This window comes from Cervus elaphus, chromosome 19 (assembly GCF_910594005.1).
Source record: "Cervus elaphus chromosome 19, mCerEla1.1, whole genome shotgun sequence".
NCBI lineage: Eukaryota > Metazoa > Chordata > Mammalia > Artiodactyla > Cervidae > Cervus > Cervus elaphus.
Genome location: NC_057833.1, coordinates 85,730,652 through 85,739,847, shown reverse-complemented (window position 1 = coordinate 85,739,847; position 9,196 = coordinate 85,730,652). Strand labels below are relative to the sequence as shown.

Here is a 9,196-nt window from a genome sequence, read left to right as displayed (position 1 = left end):
GAAGTGAGCCAAAGCCACAGCAAAAGGCAGATGTGATCGAGTGGTGGGCTCATCAACTCCAGCCTGTAGACCTGAATCAAATGCGTGCTTCAGGGACTTCCCTGGTGGTCCAGTGGTTAAGACTGCACTTCTAATGCAGTGGGCATGGGCTTGATCCCTGATTGAGCAACTAAGATCCCGAATGTTGCATGGTGTGACCAGAAAAAACATTGTGTTTCAGCAAAGGGTTTTAACTAAAATGATTTCGTAATCTTTGAATCTCTGTCAAATTACCAAACTCCTGAATGCTAAGCCTGAAAATGTCACAGGTCTGATCCACAGACTATTGTTAAAAGGAAGTCCATTTGTTGTGTCCAGATTTACAAAATTGCACCATCTGATGACTGACAAAGTATCTGAATGGAGAGGGACTTCTGGGTTTGCTTTGTCCAGTGGTTGAGCATCATTACTCTTTGAAGCCCAGGGCATTGTCCTTATCACCATTTGCATCTTCCAGTACAACAACCTAGAACATTAATCCAATACATAATTTTTGTATTGAAATAAAAGGACCAAAGTATATGCACATTTTTATATATTTGATGTCTGCCTTCTGAGCAAAAAACAACAAAAAATAAATCATGGGATTAGTCAGGCAATGGACAATAATACTAGAGAATGCTTTTAATTATAATCGCCTAAACAGCACAGAAAATTTTAAGATTATACACACCATCTGTGTGGAACCCAGTCAGTTGGATGCTAGGCTGAGTTCATTGCACAAAGTAAGCAGCATGACCTCTCTGGACTGCCCTCTTTCTGCTGGCCCAGTAGTCACCTTCCTTACCTCCTCTGTGAGGGCACCCAGCAGGGCCAACTTCATGGGGATGTAACCCATGTGGTGGGATAGGCTCCACCCTTACAAGGGGACCCATGCTTGGTTTAATGCTCTGCTCTTTTCAGTTGAGAACCTGAATCATTTCTGAACAAGGGACTCCATATCTTCATTTTTCACTGGGCCCCACAAATTATGTAGCTGGTCCACTTCCCAGGCCCACCACTTAAAGGACCAATTGTTGTAAAATGAATTAAAGCTATAGATTTTTTTTTTTTTTTTTGCTGGAGTCACTTCACATTTCTTTCTTGTTGCCTCAAATTCCTGAATTTAAAATGTAGTAATTTTATTCTAGGGCTCTTGTCCCATATTTCCCTTTCAAGTGAGGCCAGGGCAGCTCTCACCGTAATTATGTTTAAGGCTCTGTCTTGGAATCCTGGGGGTCTTTTCTATGACTAGAAATCTCCAATTATAGATGCCTCCTTGGTCATTGCCTACTGGCCACCCCAGAAATGAGGATCTATGTGCAACTCAGAAGGGAGTATTTGCACTTGCCAACTCCTCAACACCACAGGTTGTCGCAGGGCAAGGAAGTGTGGCTGACCTCCCAGACATGACTATCAGTGTCTTGAGGGCTGCAGCCCAAGAGGACCTTAGGACTCATGTAATCAGATTACTAGCAAGAATTAGGAAATAGAAGCTCATGGATGAGGAAGGATTTACCCAGGTTTGATGCTGGTGACTTACAAGTAGTGAGGACCGAATCTAGGTCTCTGCTGATTTCTAGTGAGTCCTCATCACCCACGTTGGAGCCTTGGTTGTGTGGAATAAGTCTGACATTATTTCACTGCTAGTGGGATGCAGTGTAGGAGGAATCAGAAACCATCAACACTGAAGTGATGTCAAATCCAGTACCCTCTGTTCTGGGCAAGTATTCATGGAGATTCAAAATAGTATTGAAAGTAGCCTCATGAAAGCATGTATGCTCACCTTCCTAAGTTGCAGGTTGTGAGCATTATGTAACCATTTAGACAGTCCTTAAGGGAGGCCTGGAGGTCAATGGTATCTCTCTGGAAGCCCATGGTCAAGAAGAGATCTTTTCATCCTGTAAGGCCTAGACAAAGCTTACTCAAGCCGTCACCATTTTCCTAGTACTGTTGGTTCCACTAGCACTTGGTATATCTCACTACATGGACCAGAACCTGACTATTACATTTTTGTGTGTTTTTAATCCATAATTGATTCATCTGTGTTAATTTGGGCCCAAGGTTACATTCCTGGAGACCAGCAACCAGTCCTTGTGCCTCTTCTGAGTCTGAGTAAAATATGCTTATTAGCTTGATTCACCTGTAGATATGACTTTAAATGATGAGAGAAGAACAGGACTGAAAAACATCCTGGATTGACTAATGTCTCCCCTCTCCTGCCCTTCCCAGCCGCTACCACACACATGTGGAAGAAACTGGGTCTCACAGTCAGAGAACTCTTAGGCCTTACCTATACTCCTTCTCATAGAGTACAACAGTGAGACAGAAAAACAATGAGGAAGTTACAGCTGTGTTGCCCCACCCCCAACCTATTCCTGGCATCTATTCTTATCTGTTTTACCTTGACCAGGCAGGAAATATAGGCTTCTGGCCCCACCGAGGAAAGAAAACTAAAAAAAAAAATCCCTCCCCTATCTCTGCTCCCTCTTGTTTCCAGGTCGCTTTAAAACAACCTGCCTTTGGACTGAATCCACATCTTCTGTGTTTTTAAACTGTGTTTGCTGTAATGGCCTGAATTTCTAAATGTAGTGAACGTTAGAATTTGCTTTCACCAAATTCTAGCTGAAAGATAAAGAGTGAGAGAAAGAGAGAGAGAGAGAAGTTGATTGAGAGAAATCTCAAAGACAACAGACCACAGGCAGGAAAATGAAAAGAGAATAAGAAAAAAATATCATAAAAGAATGGCTGCAAGTTTTTTGTTTGAGGCTTTTGTAAAAGATTTTTAAAGCCAAGAATAAGGCAAGGTAGAAAATTACATGGAAACACCATATAACTGAAGAAAGGAAAGGGACAAATACAATTGTTCCTTCTCTGGTTTTTCTCAATACAGAAAAGGAAAGGAAAAAAAAGCTGAATGAGAAAAGCAGAATTATTCTGAAAACCTCTCATGATATAAAATCAGTTGGTGAGGAGTATAACTAGCTTGGAGCTAGGAAAAAAATCATTTCTGAAGTGCATGTTTAGAGAGTGGTTTCTTTAATGCAATAAAAATGGAAAAGAATTTGGGGGCGGGGTGGGGGAAAGCCTTGCAGCAGCAGTCACTGCTTCTGTCTTGAGGCTCTGGGCTAAGAGGCCTCGGCCCATCCTTTCAGCAACCTATTATCGGTTTCGCTCCTCCACATTCTTCTCCAGCAACCTTATCAGACACAAGCATCGCCTCAGATGCTGCGACTGGAGTCTTGTAATTGTCCTCGGTTAGAGCTCAATAGCACCTTGAACCATCAGAGCAATCTCAGCTTTTAAGAAAAGGTCTCCACAAGGAGATGCGGTGAGAGAATTTGCCTGTGGCTATGTGAGTTCTTTAATAGCGAACTCTCCTCTGCCAGCCCCGCTGCTGGGCCTGTGGAGAGATGAGAAGTCTTTTTATTTATCACAGGACTCTTCTGCGTGTCTGTTAGGCAATGATCATATTATTTATTACCAGGTGTGTGGTGCTGTTGGGGGCAGGGTGGGAAATGATTTCTTTAATGGGCCTTCGGCAGACACCCGGGCCCAGGAGATCAAGCTGGGGAAGGGGAGGAAGAAAATTCGAAGACACGAGAGGACCAGAAGGGGTTCTGTGGCTGCTTAAAGGTGATATGTAAAAGCCTGCACAGAAAACATAATTTATAGCAAATATACATTATTATACATTATGATTATGTTAATTCAGGTGTAAAAGAGGAGGACGAATGATGTTCTTCAAAATGTGTCTACGTATAATCATGTCACCTAAGGCTTGCAGAAAATTTAAGGAAGGCTTTGAACTTTTAGCATCTCTCTTCTGTTTCCTCCCCTCATTCCTCAACCCAACAAAGCAGGACTTTTCCTGCTAGAGAACTAGCAGGTCTAGACTGGGGTCCTGAGAACTAAATGTTCAAAAGTTGGGAAGACCTGGAGCTCAGGATGTGATGGGGAAATATCAGGTACTCTCCAGGCCAGGGGTTCTTAATTTAAACAAATCAGCCAATTTTCTCCTCCAATACATAAGTAATATCAAGAGACTATAGAACATAGACTTTGGAATCTTGGAGAAAAAGATCTTGTCAGAATTCTTTCCAAATGTGAAAGTTGATCAGGTTTGATGGAATCTTGGATTAGCAGAGTTCTCTGGGCAGACCAAGGGATAGGCAGCAGGCAGGTGGTGAGTTTTAGATGAAGCTGCCAGGGCAGTATCTGCTTCTGCTTGTTCTATGTTAATTATCTGGTCCTCCAGACACTGTTTCCTCCCAAATGCCCACCTCTTCCCAGTCCCCAACTGGAAAGGACAACTGAGTCAAGGAAGTCCTTACTGAAAACCATGTCATCTGTCCATGGGAATCAAATACAACAAATCTTCTAAAGTGAAAGAGACACTTCCTCCCGCCATCCAACCTCTCACCCCTATCCTAAATGGTCCAGCTAGAAGATATGGATCTCAGGACAAGATTAAGTTGCAAAGTACAGATGCCCAACTATAGTGACATTAATAAGTTAAGGATTTAGTCTTTCATGTGAAATCTGGAGGTTGACATGTAGGACTATTGTTGCTGATGTTTTGCAAACCTTAGAGCATGGTTTCTGGCTTCAGGTTTGCCTCATGGTCTCAGAATGATTACTGTGGCTCTGGCAATCACATCAGAGTTCCAGGCAGGAAGCAAGAAGAAGGAAGAAAGAGCAGGAGTAGAGGGAAAAGGAGAAGAGGGAAAGAAAAAGTAAAGGGGTAAAAAGGGCATATAAAAAGTAACCTGCGTAGCCAGTCAGCGCTCTTTTTTTAAGTCACTTCCCTAGAAGCACACAACTCAGCTTTCAGTGCTCAGTGAATCTTGTCCCAGCAAGAAGACAGCTCATTTACCAGAACATCACATGGCCACTCCTATCCATTAAGGAGCTAGAAAGTGTGTTTCATTTTGTTTTCAAGCAGGGCATACCATTAGCCCCAACAAAACCAATTTTCTAGTAAGTTTAGACGGGAAGAGTGGATATTAGGAATAACTAACCACTGGCCATGACACAGAGATCCTGGCCCTGATGAACAAGTATAGAACAGGAGATCTAGAAACTAAAGGCTCCTTACTGGATGAGGAAGACCACCTCTTCCAGGAGATGCAAAACATCTTGGCTACCCCAGGCCTAAGGTCGCTGGTGGAAGGTCCTCTAAGGGCAAGGCCAGAGCTCCATGATAGAAAAAAACAGTACACCCTTGAGTTCTTCTTGGCGCCAATCACACCCAGTGAGGCCTCTTCCTCGCGCCTGTGTTACATGTGCATCTAATCTAACCAAACCTGTCCAGCCTCACTGTGTATTGTCTCCCTGGCACTGACCATCTGGTCATCACAGGACCTGCCCCGCTACATCGGCCCAAGCTCATGCAGCTTGACCATTTCTTCTAAAACAATGAGGCTTGAGAGCCCCTCTCTGGCCACATTATACTCCCAACTCTCTTTCAGCTGTTTTACCTAAGGGCCTGGCCTGTCTTAGCTCTGTACCTATCAGGCTCCAGCAGTCTCCCGCATCTCATCTGTGGGATTTGCTGCTATTTACATTCTAGACTAAAATTCGGTTTCCAGAACTGTATTGCTAACTCTACTTTCTGTGTCAGAACCCTCACTTCACCCAAGAGCCCTCATCTCATCCCGTGGTGCCTGGGTCTTTTTCTGGTCTCTGTCTGAGGTTCCTCCCCAGTGTCTGCCCCATGCCTCAACCTGGTCAGACCCAGCCCCTGAGGCAGAGGCTCTCTGGGCTCTCCTGTTCATCAAAACAGAAGTGTCTGTGATCCTCCTCACTGACTGTCCCCAGACTCTAAATACCATGCCTTCCCACTGGCTTGTGTGAAACTCGAGAGGTCTGCCCCTGGCCTGGGTAGCTATTGCTGTGTGCCTTTAAGTCCCTCTAAAGCCACACTCTGGTCAGATTCTTTTATATTACTGACTGAGGGGCTCTTTCTACCTGTCTGCTCCATTGTGATATGTCTTCTAAGACGTCCCTAGGACCTGGCCCATCCCAGCCTGGTAGTCACTTTTTAAAAAAATTAATTAATTAACTAATTAATTTTTGGTTGCTCCAGGTCTTAATTGTGACACACGAGATCATCAATCCTTATTGCCATGAGATCTTTAGTTGCAGCATGCAAACTCTAGTTGCAACAAGTGGGATCTAATTCCCTGACCAGGAATTGAACCTGGGCTCCCTGCATTGGGAGTGCAGAATCTTAGCCACTGGACCACCAGGGAAAATCCCTGGTGAGTCACTTCCAATGGAAAAGCAGGCTCTGAAGGTTGGCGGGGATCAAAGGACAGTAGCTGCTGATTTGGGCCATTCTTGGCTGGAGCCACTTAGAGATCAGCCATGCATATCCTGGTATCACCAAATGCCTGGACAGTCCTGTTAATTAGGGCCCTTACCTCTGAACTCTGGCATGCACATGGCCCTACACTTGACAACTGTTCATTGATGGTATCTCATTGTAATCATCCCAATTACCCTGTAAAACAGTGAAGTTGAAATAATTTCCTTGGATTTTCTTTGGTGTCAGAGACTTCCTAGTGCTCAGAAATCATCATAGTAATGTGAAAATAATAACATAATCATAATAATATTACAGGCACTGGTCCCAGAGAGGGCAAAGTGGGGTCCCTAGTGAGTTGGAATTGGTGCCAACAATTTATTTGTACATTATAATTTTAAAAGCTCTGTCCACAAAACCCTTGTGAACAAAGTGGAACGGTTTTCATTATCACTTTACAGAGGGTTTGCAAAGATTCCCAGAGGAGTTAAGAGCTCTATCACAAGTCACTGAGCTTTAAAGCAGCAGGCCAGCTCTCAAGAGAAGCTATGGTTGTCAAGCTCACGGTTCTTTTCACTCTTCCAGGGGTGGTACACGTGGACCTCCAGGAGCTTCAGCACTAGGGTAATGGTGCTCTGTGTCTTGATTCCTAAGAGGATAAAAGAGTGTTTTTGAATTGCAATCAAGAGTTGTCTACAGTTCCTCCAACACTTGGAGTGTTCTGGATCATTCTCATCAGGAAAGAGGCTATTGGGCTCCTAGAAAGTGGTCTGTTCTGATCTGATAGACCTCTGGTACCTACTCAGAAGAATATTAGGTGAGAACGTTCAATGCCCTCAGAAATTGAAATTGCTCAGAAATTGCTCAGAGGACCAGCATTATATGTAATCATATGACTTTGCATATCTATCAAAAATAATAGAAGTTATCTTTTCCCCAAGTCCATCATCCCTATATTATAAACTGAAAAAAAAGTCTCCACCACATCTGAGATTTTGTGTGATTACACCTGACTTAAGTTCTCTATAAGAAGTTAATACTTTAGACAGGTCTTTGAACTTGAAATATCCAAATTGTGCCTTTATATCTGTTTCATTGTTCACTAAATTTCCTGAGGAGACCAAGATTCTCTCTTTTGGCTGACAAAGTAGATAACATAGAATTGAGGATTAACTTGTCTAACACAGAAATCTGGAAAATGCGAAGAAAACTTAAGTATCAAATAGCATTATTATCTTCATGTAAAATTAGTTATTAAGCTCTTACTTATATATAATACCTTGCATGTGCATAGTACTTTACAAGACTCTTTCCATCCATTATCTTACCCAATCCTCTGCAAAATCTTAAAACATAGGTCAGTCTTATTAGCTCCATCTCCCTCACAGAGGAGGTAACTGAGACTCTAGGAGGTCATGAGTCATGCACCCAAAACTAGGCTTTAGCAGAAGTTAAGAACCAAACTACATGTACGTGCAGAGGCAGTTTGTTCATCAACCCCTACGCTCTCCCCTTGACACTGAACTCCCTCTCCTGGGCTCCAGTGGAATCTTGGGACACATGGAAAAGCTCACCAAGGTAGCCACAATTTATTTATTTAATATACATATTTCTAAATATTTATTTATTTATTTATTTATTTATTGGCTGTGCTGGGTCTTCATTGTTGCACATGGGCTTTCTCTTGTTGCAGCAAATGGGGTTGTGTTGTACAGGCTTCTCATTGCAGTGGCTTCTCTTGTTGTGGAGCACAGGCTCTAAGGCTTTAGTAGTTGCAGCTGCGGGCTCAGTAGTTGTGTCTCTTGGGCTTTAGAGGGCAGGCTTAATAGTTGTGACTCACAGGTTTAGTTGCCTCACAGCACGTGGGATCTTCCTAGAGCAGGGATTGAACTGGTGTCCCCTGTATTGCAAGATGGATTCTTAACCACTAGACCCCGAGGGAAGCCCTGATGAGCCACAGCCATGATTTAGAACTGTCATCGCCTGCTCATCTGAGCCATTGTATCAGGAGGACTACCAATTCCAAGGGCAAAGGTGATAGTCCTATGTCCATTGGTGACCACAATTTTCAAGGTTTCCCTAGTTTACCTCCAGGATCCACCTGATGTGGTCCCAGGGTTCTCTTTCTACCCCAAAGGCATCCAAAGAGTATTCAGCAGTGTTGACCTCTACACTTTTTCCTGCCCCTCTGACTTAAGAATGATGTAATCTAATTCATAGTTGTGAATGCAGAAATTCAACAATTTAGGAATGCTCCACCACCTCCTTCAACTGCCTTTCTAAGGAAAGTGGCCCCCAAACAACTTGAGTGTTGTGACATGAAGGTAAAAACATGTGACCAGATGGCAGCTCCTTGCAGCCTGGTAGGATATTTCTTCAACAGATGTTCACTGTGTTTCATCCATTGGAATGGAGAAGTTTTAAACAGTAGGTCCTGAGACTGGAACTCTGTGATCCTGGTGAATGAAGAGCATCTCCGCAGTTGCCACTCAATCATGAGAGCCCTCAGAATGCCTGCTCTCAGAGGCCAACGTGGTGTAAATGGCAAAAGAGGACTGACTCCATCGACAGCATTAGCTCAGTCTGGGGCCCAGCTTTACATATAGCATCACAATCCCAGAACCAGCACCAAGCAAGCAGGTTCCCATAGCTTAGTAGAAGGACCAGAAGTGGAATGGTGATTCTTTCCTGTTTTAATCCGTTCTGGAAGTTTACTAGTCAGAGAACATGGGGCTAAGGATGTGCCCACAAGCTTGGTGCCTATCACAGCTCTTCCCTCCAGGGTTGAGGGCTACATAAGAATGCCCACTGCCTGCCCTCTCCCTCTATCTTAGCCCCTTCCCAAGGATGGATTCTGTGCTGTGTTTTAAT

The 9,196-nt window shown here is 43.6% G+C and overlaps 1 non-coding gene across 1 annotated transcript; it reads right to left on the bottom strand.

Moving 5' to 3' along the window:
• Window positions 1-6,199: 6,199 nt before the first annotated feature.
• On the bottom strand, window positions 6,200-6,272 carry TRNAG-CCC. Its single transcript has one exon. It is a non-coding gene; the product is annotated as a tRNA-Gly (tRNA).
• Window positions 6,273-9,196: the final 2,924 nt, after the last annotated feature.